This window comes from Mesoplodon bidens (genome assembly GCF_964165515.1).
Source record: "Mesoplodon bidens genome assembly, chromosome: 3".
NCBI lineage: Eukaryota > Metazoa > Chordata > Mammalia > Artiodactyla > Ziphiidae > Mesoplodon > Mesoplodon bidens.
The window spans coordinates 80,662,026-80,678,507 of NC_138178.1; the positions used below are offsets into that span (position 1 = coordinate 80,662,026).

The 16,482-nt window shown below is 36.4% G+C and overlaps 1 long non-coding RNA gene across 6 annotated transcripts; it reads right to left on the minus strand.

Annotated features, from left to right (window-relative positions):
• Window positions 1–204: 204 nt before the first annotated feature.
• Window positions 205–13,644, minus strand: LOC308613932. 6 transcript variants are annotated; one of them, XR_014015348.1, is made up of 7 exons: window positions 13,305–13,644; window positions 12,905–12,939; window positions 12,744–12,781; window positions 10,946–11,014; window positions 10,301–10,386; window positions 5,349–5,418; window positions 205–571 (listed from the first exon to the last, which is right to left on the minus strand). It is a non-coding gene; the product is annotated as an uncharacterized lncRNA (long non-coding RNA). The 6 variants fall into 6 exon arrangements; XR_014015347.1 differs by lacking the exon at window positions 12,905–12,939; XR_014015349.1 differs by having other exon boundaries at window positions 12,744–12,939.
• Window positions 13,645–16,482: the final 2,838 nt, after the last annotated feature.

Here is a 16,482-nt window from a genome sequence, read left to right on the forward strand (position 1 = left end):
TTAAAGCACAAATAAATTTCCACAACTTTGTAAAAAGACAAATATTAACCAAGTAAAACATTTTCCAGTACACCATTTCCATTTTACCAGCTTTATTCAGTACACTTTACTGCTGGGCAACTGTAAAGGTCAAAGTGTTATTTAAGGCGACACCGAGTATTTAATGAAGCTTCAGCTTAAAAAAAAAAAGCCCAAACTGAGAAATTTTAAAGTGTTAGAAATTTTATTAAAGTTAACATTCCACAAGATCATACTCATACAAATCAAACTGCAAAAAATTCCAGGCATACACACTATCATCTGTTAATGTGCCATCTTTCTTCTCCAAATGTCAAAAATGTTCTTAATGATACAAAGTCTCTAGAAAGTCAAATTCACTGTCCATTTGTGCTGGGTAAGAAACCTATATCTTCATTCATTTCATGAAATCCATGTTAAAAGAACCCTGTCTTGGTTGTATATTATCACAGCACTCTTGTATTAATCCATTTTTCTCAATTCCCCATAGTGGACTGCCATCTTGATTTCTCAGTGGTAGGGTCCATTTGAGACACTTCAAGCTGACTGGGTGCTTGATGAAAACATTAAAAGAAAAAAAATGCTGTTGGAATATCAATAATCTTATTCCTTCAGAGAACATCCACCCACCTTGAAGATACTCTTACCATACACAAAGCTTTAATAATTTTATAACAGCTTTAAACTATAAAACTGTATTAAAGTTGTATGTGCGGCACATACAACTTCTCAATAAGAGAATCATGGCAAAACTGCACACCAGTAACGAAGTTCTTTTACTGTCACAGATACACAGTAACCATAAAAATGTGGCAGTGAAGAGTCAAATTTTTAATAGTTAAATGTAATGTTGTTATACTGTCTACATGAGAAGTGAAAACAAAAATTCAAATTCAAAAATTCTGGAAAGCTAAATTACAGCAACACTATGGATTCTAAATCTCAATGCAGAAAACTTTCCAAGCTTCTTCAAATAAAACTAAATATGGAAAAGAATCTTAAAGGATTAAAAAAAACCCGAAGCAGTGGATCACAGCAGTTTTCCAGTCCAACAGATCTTAATTAATTTTGCATAGATAACACAAATGGCCAATATAGATGTCACCATCTTTAGCTACATATATGAGAATGCAGGAAATAGGTAGCCACTAGAAAACAAAATGATCAGAAATGCAAAATATCTCCCTGCCTTATTTGATATTTGCCATAAAATGCTATCAGATTTCAAATTCAATACAAATAAAATATTCTCATTGCAAAAACATCAAACGTTCCTCATTTTTTTTAAAAAAAATTCATTGCTTAAATAATTTTGAAGTAAGGAGATTAAGGGAAGCCAGGATATTTTACCATTAAATAAATGGTCCTGATTCATCATGATAAAACATAATTAGAAAAATAAGTTTTAACCCTGGTCTTCTTTATAAATTTTGCAGCTCTCCAACTAAATTTATAGTAATAAAGTCTGAGTGACTGACTAGGAGATTATTAAATATAAGGGCATTTTTTGCTCATTAGATAGTACCTTGATTCCGAAACTACAATGAGGATTTGTCTATTATATACAATGCAAAAATCCACTTAATAAACCATTTGATTAACCAAGAGACACCACCACTCATTAAAAAAAATACTGAAAATGAGCATCACAACATCAGTAATAAACATCAAACGAAAGCTATTTCTCCCGAAACATTTTTTGCCGATTTCTCTCCAGCCTAAAAGGAGAACTAAAAATAACTCATTTATTCCCCATATCAGTAAAATATCTTCCACTTGTTCATTCCTTACAATTAAGGGACATATTTCTATATTAAAGTATAAAAATAAAAATACCATCATTCCTCTTGCAGAGTTAATTATAAACCAATTTCTCCCCAATCTCTACTGTTACAATGCAGGATCAAGTTGTCAATGAAGTTGGGAATGTAAATACTACTATGATGAACGGTGATATTAATGCATTCATAATCAAGCTACAGTCATTTCAACGGCTATAGGTGCAATTTATTCAATCTAGTACATTAAGAGATAAACTCCGTGCTTTATATTCTTCTGCCACAAGGTAAGAGGTAAAAACCTCATCGCAGACACTATAAGAAATTTCTCTTTAAAACCACATTTTTAAAAAAAATTTCAAAAGAAAGCCCAATGGTATTAAAACCATATCAATACTAATTAATAAAATGCACCAGCTTGTGTGGCAAAAATAGAGATTTAAAAATACTAGCATATTGGTCGTGCTATCACATATACTGTCATATATTTAACATAGTAAAAAAAAAAAAAGGCAGGGGGAGGAGAAGAAAAAGAAGGCTACAAGAAAGCCATGATCAATCTGCACTCCTATAAAGCCAATGAAAATCCAGAAGTGAGAATTCTGTTAATAAGCAAAAGTGCTCAGTCAAATATCAAAGCACCTAAACAACATTAAAGGATTTAGGAATAAACCCATTTATTTTCATGGAATTCCAATTTCTTGCAAAAATTAAACTTGCAAATAAGCAAAGTTAAAAAGTGAAAAAGAAAGCAGGCATGAGCTCTTTGAGCCTGGAAATTTTCTGGGTAACAAAATCCAGTTCCTCATCTGTAAAATAGAAGTAACAGTAGTACCTACCTTACGTGGCAGTAGTAGTGAGGATTAAATGAGTTAGTACATTTATAGCTTTTACATTACCTGGCATATAGAAAGACCTCAATAAACAGACCTCCAATATACCACAGTAACCAAAGTACCTGAGGACCTACAAACTAACTTTAATGAATCAAAATAATTTATATTCCAATGGCCATGATATCTCTGAAAACTCTATAGGATCATGGGGTCAACTTGTAAAAGACAAAACAGTTTCTGCTTTAAAGAGAATTTAATTTTGCATTAAAATAAGATCAGTACAGAAAACTGAGTAGGGTTTAGTATCTAAGCCCTACTACTCCACATCTTTCCAGATTTCTGAATTACTGGAAACACTGCAGAGATGATGGTTTGATCTAGAATTCCATCATCAAACATACAAGCTTCAAGCTAATACTATGAAAAGTTAGGAGAATTTTTCCACTATGATGTTCACTATTTTATACCTCCTTTTTTTAAGAACAAATTGGTTGTTCTAAGATAATTTCCAGGAAGAAAAGACTTCTATGGTAAGAAGGTAATAAGTACCTGCTACTGCTTAAAATCCCCAAATACTATACATCCAGAAATTAAAAACATACAATTGAGCAAGGAGATCTTAAATTCTAATTCAGTAAATTTGTTCAAAAAAAACACTGGGATATTGTAAAATAAGTTGTTATTTGAAATGCAAGCAAGTGATTCATTACTGGATGTGTTTAAGAGGGGTTCAATTTCCTTACCTCTACTTCCCAGCAAACCCCCATTTTAACAGCAACAAAAAATGTTTGGGACAGGGAAAGAGTACAAGGAAAAAGATTAATGATTCTTAATTTTTTAAACAAGTGGCTCTAATAAATACAATTTGTTACTGTAAAACCAGTGGGACAAATGGGTACAAAATTACAATAAGAAGCAGAAATTGATGCTTACATGATGACCAATCTCATCATGTAATTAAGCTTCTTGGTACTTATGACATAAGTTCAATCTTCTTCGTATTGTCTTTAAATCTGAAAACATTTAATAGTGAATTCACATATTTTGTCTTATTACCAAAAAAGCTTGACTCCTCAACAGGATTAAAACTTATTAATAAGTCTGGGTCCTAAATAAAGTAGGCATAAAAAACTAACTACAAAAAACCCAGCCAGCTGTTGTTCACAACATTGTTAAACTATGTTGTTCAACTTTGCTGACTAAGAAAGAGTCATCTTACTTAAGGTTTTTACAATCAAATCCAATCTTCCCCATTATCCCATTTAGTTTAAAACCTGACTACATGTCCATGAAAGATTGAAAGCTGTGGTCTCTTGTAACTTTAAAGATTTTACTGAGTCAAGTTTTGGCATTCAAGCGTACCTAAAAATTAGTATTTAAAGCATTATAAATAATGTATTTCACTTTTTACTAGATTAGACCCAAAACACTAGTTGATAATGTTTAATAGCAAGTATATACAATAAATGAACTAGTATTTATTGAGCATCCACTATGTGCCAGGCAATCATTTTAAAATATAAGGCATGAAGTCAATAAATTACACTACATTAGTAAAGTTTTCATCTCTGCTCTCACCATCCCCCATCGGAAAAAAAAAAAAAAAAAAAAAAACTTCACTATTTTACAGGCCCTGGTAGCCATTTATACAATAGAAGTTCAAGTAGTAATTAGAAGCAAAGATTATCACCTAGAATCTAGATTCCCGAATGTGATTCAAAAAATTATTTTTATGAAACAACTACTAAATAATTATCATACCTAAAAAGTTTTGTCAATAATAAATCCTTTTGAGAATTCATCCAAATTCATTTCTACATCTTACCACTAACTCTTTTCCCACTATTTTTCAGATGGGGAATTAGAAATTCCACGGTAGTAGTAGTAACCAAACCTTCTAATATCAAGGCAAAACCCCAGTGTGAAAAAACACTTTTTGTTGGGCTTTCAAGTTTAAGGAAAGCTCATAATTACTTCATTTATTTGAATTACTAACAATGAAATCCATTAAAAAGTACGCTCTATTACCAAGAGAACCTAAGGGCTTCTGAGTTTTACACATGTGAAGTTGACAAAAAGGATCGATCCAGGGAAAGAGTAGGCAAGGTTGCCTAACAGGAAAAAATACTAAGTATTTCATAGGGTTTGTGGCCATTAGCTACAGCTACTCTCAACTCTGTAGCTGTAGTTGGAAAGCAAACACAGATAATATGTAAATGAAAGAGCACAGCTGTTGTATTCCAATAAAATTTTACTTATAAAAATAGGGGGGAGTTTACCAACACCCAGATCTAGGATGCAGGGTTTTGTGGGTTTTTTGGCCGCACAGCGCATGCGCGATCTTAGTTTTCCCCTACCAGGGATCGAACCCACGCTCCCTGCAGTGGAAGCATGGAGTCTTGACCGCTGGACCACCAGGAAGTCCTAGGGTGCAGTATTAAAAGCATGTTCAAATCTGGGTTTTTTTCCATTTTAACTTTGCCTGACCTTAAGTAAAAAAAAAGTAGAAAATAATAAAAGGTTGGAGTAAATTAACGCACAAGATTTTAATAATAAACTTCACATACATCTAACCATGTTGATTTATTTTTGTACTGCTTTGAGCCTCACTAAATCCCTCTATATTTTTACAGACTCTGACTCAGTTACTCAAAATTTCCAAAGTCATATTTAAAATTAAAAAACAAATTAAACATGTAAATTGAGAAAAACTTACTAAATTCTTCCACCAACATCTATTTCGTTGTGCTGGCCCCTTAGATAATTCAGCCTCAGGATTCACATTTCTGTAGAAATCAAAAAGAATATAATTGTATGTACAGAAAAAGACAAAAACAGATTTATTTGGAAACTTCAACATCTTATCAGTATCACTAGCCAGAAGACCGAGACATACATGTATTTATAAATACAATCCAAGCAGAAAATCAAAAGTTCTGATCCAGAGGATCTTAAGTTTGGCTGTTCATTCACAGGGCTCACCTGTAGAATAAAGTTACTATAAAAACACGTTACGTCTCAGGCCCCAAGAACTTCCTAGGTAAAAATCTGGGCTCCCTAACAAGTACTCATGGTTGCAAAATAGCTGTTTACCAGAGCCAACATCACTCCTTCCTTAACAGTACAGAATTATTTTATCTTCTGGTCCTTCAACTAATCTGCTTTCCAGACTTCTAAAGGAAAGCTTCCATCACCAACCTGGCAAGGCCATGTTTCTCACTCTTCAATATTACTACATTATTTCATAATATCATGTACTTTAATCAACTCTCTTCTAGGATAGAAACCTTAAGCATAATTTCAAATTTTCTCTACTAATCATATTGACCTACACAACACTAACCCTTTCTAAAATATGTGCATGATAAAAACTACTTTTTATCTGGTTACTGATAACCATTACTTTTCAGTGGTTAGACTGAAATACCTCATAAACATGGAAGATGTTTCCTGTATCTCAAATAAATTGAGAATACAGGCATATACTTTTTTCCAGTCACTCCTGTGCCGAAGTATGATTATAATAATCACAATAATAGGTAGAACTACCCAAAAAGCTTTGTTCAAAAGTTCAATATTAAAGTGTACCAATTTAAGGATTTTTAAAAAGCAAAAGTTTAGGATCTAAGCTAAAACTAAGCTACCTAAATGCTTTTTCCATGACCAAGGTTTCCAATTTTTCAAATTATAAAGCAAGTTCCTGATTATCTTACCAAATCTAAATCCCTTTGTTTTGACTAGTCATAACCAAGAAATAGTTAAGATCTGCTTCAAGATTTCTTTTAAGAGCAAGGTGCTAAAATATCCTCCCAACAAGTTGATAAAACAAAGCAATTTACAAGAAACAGCATTATTATTAAGCTTCCAAATTTAATCTGATCTTATAAAGACAGTTACACTGAACAATGACAAAACCTAAATCAATCAAGTAAAATTGATTTAACCCCTAAGAGAAGGGCAGAAATGACTTAAGGAATACCCACGAAAGAAATGTCTGAGGGAAACCCATCACACATTAGTCTGACAACATGCTTATAAAAAGGCTACCTACCAGTACAAGTATGTGGCTCGGGGTGCTCACTGCATCGAAACCAGAGGAGGACTTGGATCACACTTTGCACCACCACAAAAATTACTGACACCAATGTAATCTACCACTCAATCTCCTTCCCCAAAATTGACAAAGTAGTACTCTGCCTTCCTTTAAAGGGGGGGTAAGCCAATTTCACCTTAAGCAGATTACGAAAGTTGATAGTTTTGCTCATACTCCAATCTATCTTTAATATTTTGCAATCGAGGATCCTCATTTAGTATGAAATTATAGGTATAATATAAATAACAACTTTGGTTGCTGGTCATTTTATAATAAAAGGCAAAGACGGCTTTAGTCAAGTCTTAATATTATCATTACTAGCTCACTTGTGCTTTTCTTAAGATTTGGTTTTGTCACCTTTTAAAGTCCTTAAAACAATTTTTACATTTTAATTAAGAATAAAACCCGAGGGCACTGTGAAATACAAGAAACCATCCACAAAAATAAGGTACTAGTGATAAAATCATTAAGTCATAAGAAAACTGTCACAACTCATAAACCATTGAAGTTAAGCAAAAATAATTTAGCTTGATAACCTAAATTAAAATGATTTTGACTACTATGTAATACACACATTAGGATATAACTGCCTGTTTGGGAAATATTCAATTTCAAGTAAGTGGTATAGTTTCAAAAAACAAAGATTGTTCTCTAAAACACTGGATTATCTCTAGCTTTACACAATATATAAATCAAATCGTTGTAGGAAACATGTTACTTGAAAGTTATGTAAACAATCAAAGCACATAGTTTTTACTTATAAAGTTCAGAATATCCCTGAATTTAAGTTGTAAATGTTAATTATATTCAGAAATAAGTCAATTTGAAAATTAAAAGTTTGTACTGACCCACTCAATCTGGAAGGGAAAGGTAGTGGGTAAGATGAGGATATTTATCTTTGAAATATAGATTTCTTAAGGGAAATTATATAGCTTATGTCAAGCACATAAGCTATAAATCATCATTTATAATCACAATGGTCAGGTGCAAATGTTACGTTAAATACACTAATCTTTAAATTATTTAATAAAATAATTATTAGGAAAAAATTCGAAACAATGCTTTCATTGCAGCATTCTAAATCTTTATTTTTTAAAGACAATTTCACACCTTAACTGCTTAAGATCAACTTTCCATTATGCCTGCATTTATACTATTTATTAATATTTTAGAACACCTAAAATTAGGAAAGTCAGGTACACTATCGCCCAGGTTTCATCTTATTCAAATAACTTTAACAAAGAAATAACATCCATGATTTGCAATGCAAAAATTACAAAAACTACTTTCCAGTTTAAGAGAACTAGACACTCTATTTTTACCACACAATTCAGGAGCAAAAATGTATCTTAAGAGATTGGAAACTCCAAATACTTTATACAAATTAGGAGACTAAGGTCCACAGTGAATAAAACGTCCAGATTACAGGGCTAATTTACATTAGAAGCTGGGTCTCCTGACTGCTGAATCACAGTTATATTTTCCACTCTATCACACACCTCTCATTAATGCAAAAGATGGAGATGTCCTCAAATTAACTTTTCTCCCCTTATGCCTCTCAACAAAGAAAATCAGAGGAGAAAAGGTAAAATAATTGGTTGTCCGCAGTCCAAATTTTTAAATAATCAAGAAACTGTGAACAGTAAACGAAACTTGAAAGAAAATTTTTATTCAAAATTACCTATTCTACATAATCCAACCTCTATTATGTCGTAGTTCATGAAAACCTTTTGTTAACTATGGGGCATGGCTTCTTTCATTTCTGTGGAACTCCAGGGAATTTTTTAAACAGTTATTACCAATAATAACAAACGCAATGCAAGCCAATCACCAACTTCATCAGGTGACTTTTATGATTCAAGAATTCAAAATGCTAAAATAAAAACAAATATTTAAATATTTATCACTTCAGTTCTTAAGCAGAAAATAGTAGTAAACTGAACAATGTATTTATGAAATACAGTAATTAAAAACAACAGTATCTTCAGTTATATTTGCCCCCATGTGTCCATTATTTCTGTCCACCAAAAATATTGCCAATTTTACAGGCTTGGCTCAGCAGATTTCAAAACACTGACTCTAAATATTATCATGAAGGTCGAAGTACATGTAGGCCTTTTTAAAATGTGACTTATTATAATCCTTTATCTTGTTGGTGATAAAGGGAAAACTATACTCCATTACATTAACTTAGGAGTTACTACAAGACTTAAGTTATTTTTATAATTATTAATACTTGACTAAAAAAGATAAAAATTTTCATTTAACATTTCTAATCTTCTTTAACCATTCATTTTTTATTCTATGGGTTCAAATTACGCCTTTGGTAGGCCATTATAAATTACTGCCAATTTATACTTAAACTTAGGTTAAACTTCACATACATTTGTGGCTTAAGAGGCCCAATTCTCAATTTTTATAAGTGTCCAACCACATCTGAATGCCAACCTAATATCCTATCATTTACAAAGAGGAAACCCTAACCTTGGCATTTATGATAAACGACCTTGGGATGAAAGACGTCTTAACTTTTTTATATATGTTACATCTTTAAAACATTATTGTTAAAGGTCTAACATTTGGTTTTCTTTTGTACACTATAATAAACACAAATCTGATCAAACTGCAAAACGGCTGAAAAGCAAAAATTAAGCTAAAGCAAAAGCAATAAAAATATTACCTTTATCACCTATTTGAATCAACAGAATAAGCCAACACCAACGATGAATTTTCCACAAAAATTACAAGGACAAAGGTAAACCTGCCCTTACATTAATTAATTGGTTATTTGGCTATTCTTAAAACTTCCCAAGGTATCTCATTATATATTTCCTCTGATAAATCCCTTCCTAATATATACTACTTGACGGTAACTTCCCCTTTTCAGTGTTAACTTAAGAGTAAGAAGTAATTCTTGAAAATTCTGTACAGATTTTTTTCATTCATGTACCTAATTTTAAGATGTCAAAATACCATACACGTTGAAATTATTTCTTCCTTTTATGCTTTAAAAAGACTAAGCTATAGATTAGAGATCTCTTTAGTCACATTCTAGTTTCCTGAAAGATAACTTACTTTTGCACCTGTTTGGAAAAAAGACTCATAAAAACAGGTAAAATGAGTATTTTAAACCCATTACATAATAACTAGAATATGAAAGGGTCTATTAAGTTTTTGAAATATAGTTCTTTTAAGATAAATCATAAGATCTGCAAATACAAAATTTTAGGCCATTTCTAAAACAATCTGCATCGCCAAAAAAATGGCTAAAGAATGTACATTTCAGATTGTAAAGATACGTAATTCTGATGACTCAACTACTGATTTAACCATAATTCTAAAGCACCATTTAATTGAAAAATACTGAATGTCTCACTGCTGATGTAAATTACATGTATCAACTATTTTAACATTAACACAAAACTGCTTTGATGTAAGGAAAAGAATTTGATGGGCTTTTTCTGATCCCTTTTTCGAGATAAGGTCTACAGTTTATGTCGCACTGACAAACTTTAGTGATATTCTCCTGTTGGTAGCTATTAGATTTCAGATGTTGGATAAAAACATTTACTTACTTGCTATATAAAATACAGACTATCGCAAAGATTTCATTTATCCTCAAGGATAAAATTCCACGGTCTCAGTCTTCAAAATGGCATACCTTTTTGGGGAAAAAAAACAATATTCTAAACAATTTATTGATGGAACCACCAATAGCCAAATACTAATATGTGTTTTAAAACTTTTTATTACAAAGAAGAAAAAATAAAATCTATACTCACAAAACCCGATTTTTAAAGCATTCTTTCCTAAAATCCATTAGTATGAATAGTAACTAGCTTAAATTTCCCAAAAAATTTATTTCTTTAAATATTTAAAAGATTTAAATTGTTCGCACAGTATATTAGACAGCAAAAAAGAAAAAAGCATATCTTTGGTTTATGGTTTTCCTCAAAGTATAATCAGTCTTTTCTTGTTCCCAAAACTAAACAAAGGCTTAAAGGACCTTCAGTATTTTAAACTATTCAAAAGGCACATTAAGTTACAATGGCTATGCAGATACACTTTTCATACAATGAAAAGGTTTAAAGATCTTGCAAAATTATTTCAGATATTTACTCATACTCATAATCACTATTCACTAAAAATATATATTATCAAAGAAAATAAAAACCTAGTAAGTTTACTTTTATGTCAAAGTAATAAAAATTTACTCTTACCTCAAATAAAAGAGCTGTATTTGTTCAGAACCATCATCAACCAAATATAATTTTAATCTTGTAAGTTACCTTTAAAAAAAAAGGAAGATGATTATCAATGTTTTGATTTTTAAACACTTCTTGGCCAAAGTTTCAGTGTGATGAAACAATGAGAAAATATTCCAGAGACAACGATCATTGGACAAATTCAAGAAATGGCTCGACACGCTACCTGTACATTTTAAGGTTGCAGTTATTTATCTTAATACCTATCAGTCTTTATTTTCCTCATCTTTTGGTTGTATGGACAAACACTAGAGATTAAGGCATTGAGATTAACAACAAAAAATTCACATTTTTGGACAGATTTAAGATTATGACCTTGTTTTCATTTTTATTCTTCTTTTGATGGCAAGCAATACACGAAAACAAAGGAAAAGTTTACCATTTTTAAAGACTGAAATCAACTTAAAATTTTCTTTACCGTCTAGAAATACCTTTTACAATTATGAGCAATTAAAAATTAACTCCTCCAGGAGAAATTAGTGAAGTTAAAATGGCCACTGGTTACTTTAAATTTTTAAACCACAAGTTATTTGATCTCACCAAGTGTGATATTAGCTTTGTCTTTAAAGCAAATCTAAAACATGTAGTATCTATGACCTTTATTCAATTTCAAACTGGGGTCTAGAACATTTTCAGTCTCTCCCTTCCCCCATTTCTCATGTAAAAAGATGTTATGAGGTTAAACTGCTAGCAATTATTCTGCCTTTCGCTATTCAAAAAAACTAGATTCAGAATATTAATTTCAAACGACTTGCAGTGTTCAAAAATTTCAGAAATGTTGATTTGAAAAACCAAAATTGTTACTTTAACAACAGAGTCTCTAAAATCAAGATATGCGCAACTGATGTAACGTGTAGCACTATATGAATGCTATTAGGAAAATAAAACAATGTCACTGACAAAAATACCCTCAAAAACACAGTCCATTACACCAGTATCTTTGATTTTATAAGCACTACGTAAATCTGCCCAACTCTATTTTTACGTAAATCTGCACCTCTACAACACCAGAGCTACCGCAGGATGAAGACAAATATATTCTAAAATACACAAAGGTTTGTGCATTTGTGATTTGTTCTTCAAATCACTAAACTCAAATTCCCTCTCAGACAATTTTTTAAATTCCTAGACTATACAGAGGACTCTGCAAGTTTTTTAAAAACCAAAATACACTATTAAAATACTGTTTCGCTTTGAGCATATCTGGATTTTTATGCATGCAACAAATGCAACAAATATGGCTCCTCTTCATCGCCCATTACCGAGCAGTCCTACTTTAATATTTACACTACGATAAAGTAACTTCACAAAGAGATATGGTGTCAGAATATTCCTTTGTAAAAGTTCTGTCAACCATGGCTTGTGATAATACACATTATTTTTTAAAATCATCAAATGATGAACTTAAACTTTTAAAAGTCTAGGAACTAACCCAAGTACGGTCTAACATTCAGGTGTGGTAAGTTACAGATAACGGCTCCTTATGACCTTTTTAAAAGTAACCAGCAGTAGATCTAATCATTGTTCAAACATCAGAATGTCAAATAATCTTGGCGTAATTACTCAGTGAAATAAACTACCTTAATCAAACGTCATCGTCTAGCACCGTAATTAAAATCTATTTCCATTAAACAGCCTTGACGACATAGTAAACTTGTCTTCGTAATTTTTGAAATACCAGAAGCACTCCTCCAACTTGCATTTTTAAAAGACAACCTTAACGTCAATAAAGGTTTGAACAAGCAGCAAGTACCTTCTCATCTGCAACACTGCAGCCGTTCTCAAAATCGGCTTTGAAAGAGTTAAAAGCCAACACCCAAAAGGAAAAAAAAAACAAGTTTTATTTTTGTTGAAACGTAGTCAGGGTTCCATTGTTCTTTTAAATTCGAAAACGAAGATGAGTTCCCACCTCACCGGAAAGGGGTTAAAAAGCTCCCCCGTCGGAGAACCTGAAAAGGATTTTTTTTTTTACCCTAAATATCAAAATAACTCACCAGGACAGAAAGGGGCTCTCCTCGCGCAGTCCCCTTCAGGCTCCCGCCCGCGGTCACCGCCGCCGCCCCTTTCCCGGTGGGGCCGGTCTCGGCAACGAGGCCACCCCCCGCCCGGTCTTCAGCGGGGCCCCCGCGCCCCCAGCCCCGGGCCCCGCGGCGCTTCCCGCCCGGAGAGCCAGAGTGCGGCGCCTATGGGGCCGCTAGGGGAGAGCCGGCCGGCGAGGCCCGGCCCGCCGCCCCCTCCTGTTCGCACGCTCAAGGACATTTTGCTTTTCCTCCCAAGGACAAAGGACAATAAAAGGAGCCGGGGAGCCACTCACCAGGTCCGAGCTCCGCGGTCGGCACCTCCCGGTCGCCCGCACCCGAGTCCCGCGCCGGGCCGCCCGCCCGAGCCTCCCGCCCGTACCGGGTCGAGCCGCCCGGGCCCCGGGGAGCCTCCGCGGCCGCTGCCGCAGCGGCGCTTTCCGCGTCGCGGGCCCGGCCGTCCCGGGCGCCTCTGCCGCGGGCTCCGACCCCGGCGCGCGGCCCGCCTCGCCCCAGCCGCGGCCGCTTCGCTCCCGCGGGCCTGCGGGCCGCCCGGGCGCAAGTCCCCGCCAGCCGGCGGGCCCCGCGGCCGCGGCGGAACGCCTGACAGCTCGGGGTGCTGCTGCCTCTCCGGCCATCTTGTGCCGTGTGTGTGTGGTGTCTCTCTCCCGTCTCCTCTCTCGGCTTTACTCCCTCCTCCTCCTCCCCCCCCGGCCCTCCCCCCCCCCGCCCCACACACCACACAACATGGCCTCTTTGCTGCGGCGGCGGCTGCTGCGACGGCAGCAGCCTCCGCCGAGTTCCTGCCCGCTCCCCTCCCCCACCCTCCCCGCCTCCCGCCCGCAGCCCCAGGTCGCAGTACGCATGCGCACTACCGCCCGCCCGCCGCGGCCATTGGTTCTGCGAGCTTCCTTCCACCCGTTCCCGGGAGCGGCCCCACGCACGCTCGCAGGCGTCTTCCTCCCGCCTAACAACAACCACTTCAATACTATTGGCTAATTCTGACCCCACCCCTTCAGCTACGTCCCCGCGGATAGGTTGGTCTTAATGCCATTCACCTTCCGTAGGTGTTTCTGGTTTTCTTGAGGGATCCCAGCTGGCGATTGGCTGGTGATGGAACCTTTGGGTTTGGCGCTGGGCTGTTGCTTTGCGCCTCGCAGTGCGGACCCCTCGGGGAAGGTTAGAGGGGGGGTTCCTGGAGCGGGGTAGGCCAGGCCAGTATTATTAGTACAGTGCCCTAGAGATAAGGGCTTCGCCCCTGGAAAAAGCTTGGAATTCGGTGTTTTCGACTTCAGATTTTTGTCTTCTTTTTTTTAAGAAAAGGAAAATGATTGACAGGATGACGAGCAAACAAGATGCAGGTTCATAGCCCTTGGGCAAGCAGCCATATCTGAGGAGCTATAGAACTCAAGATTTTTCTTCTAAACAACCAGTCCTTCCCTAAGGGTCACAGAGTTAGGGCCAATTTTTTTAAACCAGCGCATCCCCCTAGCCCAATATCCGAATTGAGATGCCATTTATTTGAGGAATTGTAAGCTTCTTGTTCCCCGTTTATGAGAAGCAGGCTATTAGTATGTCCGGTGTCCATCGGCATTATGAATCAGTATCTCATAATCCTGGTTGGGCCAGATTCCACCCTTTAGGGAGTGTTTGTTAAAGGGATAGTTTGAAGCTGAACAATCATAGTCTACCTGCCAACCACCTTCTGCCAGAGAATCAGGCAAAACAAGCTTCCAAGCTTCGCTTCTTTTAAGCAAATCTCACCTTTTTTCTGTTGTTGTTTTCATTACTTCTTCCTACTTCAATCTAGAAGCAACTCTTGGCAGACCAAGGAATAAGTGAAAACCTAAACCTTCCTGAAATGGATGGGAAGAGAAAAAGTGGCTCTCTCCCAATGCCAGCATTTTAGAAATCTTGCACCTTTGGGGACCTGGTAAAAAGTAAAGGAACGCTAGATGCTCTTAGTCTTAATGGATTTATTTGAGGGAAGGAGTCTTGGGGAAAGGTGAGCAACTCGGAAATTCTCTTGAGACCCTGTTCTTGGATTAGAATAAGAGAATGTTAAATACTCATGAGGCCTAGGAACTAGGTCTGGCCCCTTCTTTTCAAGATGACACAGTTGTTAATTAACTTGATTCAATACGGCATCAGCTACTTAGGGCAGAACTAGAACTAGAACCCAAGTCTCCTGACTCATAGATCTTGGGTTCCTTCTATGCAGACTGGCCATCCTCCTTAGCAATATAATTTGAGCTTCAAGTGGCCACACAAAAAAAATGCTTCTTGAATTGAAATTAAACTTACTCCATTTAACTTCCAAGAGAATTCCCTTACACAATGTAGCTTTGAACATTGTAGACCTGCAACAGGCTGTTTTCTCTGAAACAGCCCCACCCTGAACCCTTTTTCCTCATTCTTCCTGATGTGTTCTTGCTATGCTATTGTTCACCCCCTCTGTTCCCCTCCTATCACTACCTGAAATCCATCTATGATTCTGCTTGTCCAGATTCATCACCAAGTACCTCTATGCCAGCAAAACTGGCCTGAACAGGTCTTTATTAAAAATAGGCATGGCTAAAAAAAAAAAAAAATAGGTATGGCTGAAAAACATTGAGTTAGCTATGTGCCAGGCATTGTTCTAAGCCCTCATTGGTGGTTAACTCAGGTGATCACACAACACCCCTGTGAGAGACTATTATTATCTCTGTGTATTATCTCTATTAGGAAGCTGAGGCACAAGGAGTTTAACTTGCCCAGGTTCACACTGATAAGAACTATTAGAACCAGGAATGAACCCAGTTGTCTGACTCCAGAACCTTTCCTTTCTGCCTCTCCCAGTTTTTTTTTTTTTTTCTTTTTTGAAGACTGCCCCCTTGCCAGATAGGTTCAGTTGGATCTCTGTTGTGGGGAGCTGTCTGATTTGCCAGCTGCTCCCTCCCCAACTTCACTGAAGTGCTTCACCTTCAGAATCAGGCCTCCCTCCAATTGGGGAATATCAGACCCATACTAACTTAATCCCCAGACCTGGGTTCCACCCAATTGCTGTCAACCTCCTGGCATGCCACCTGGGAACCATCTAGTTCTCTTGTTTTACTCCTTGTTTGATTGCGGACCCCACAGTTCAACTGTGGAGTGACTCCCCTTTAAGAGATACACTTTGGGTGTCTTACAGAAAACAGCTTTCTTCTCCCAAGCTTACATCCCACACAGCGCCTTCTTCAGAGAACGCCGTTCTCTGCCACATTGAAACTTTTTTCCGTCACACATGACAGTCATTCTTACGCCACATCTACACCAAGTCTTTAGCCATCCTCGTTAAACCTAGACTAGCTCCATCCTCAACAAAAATAAATAAAAAGCACCTGACACCTGGCGGACCACATTCTATCTCCACCACAGTTCCTTGTCATGCTAAGTGATCTGCCAATGAACCGAGAGGAGATCCCTCCCTCCCCCAGTCCCCGCTGGGTCCTA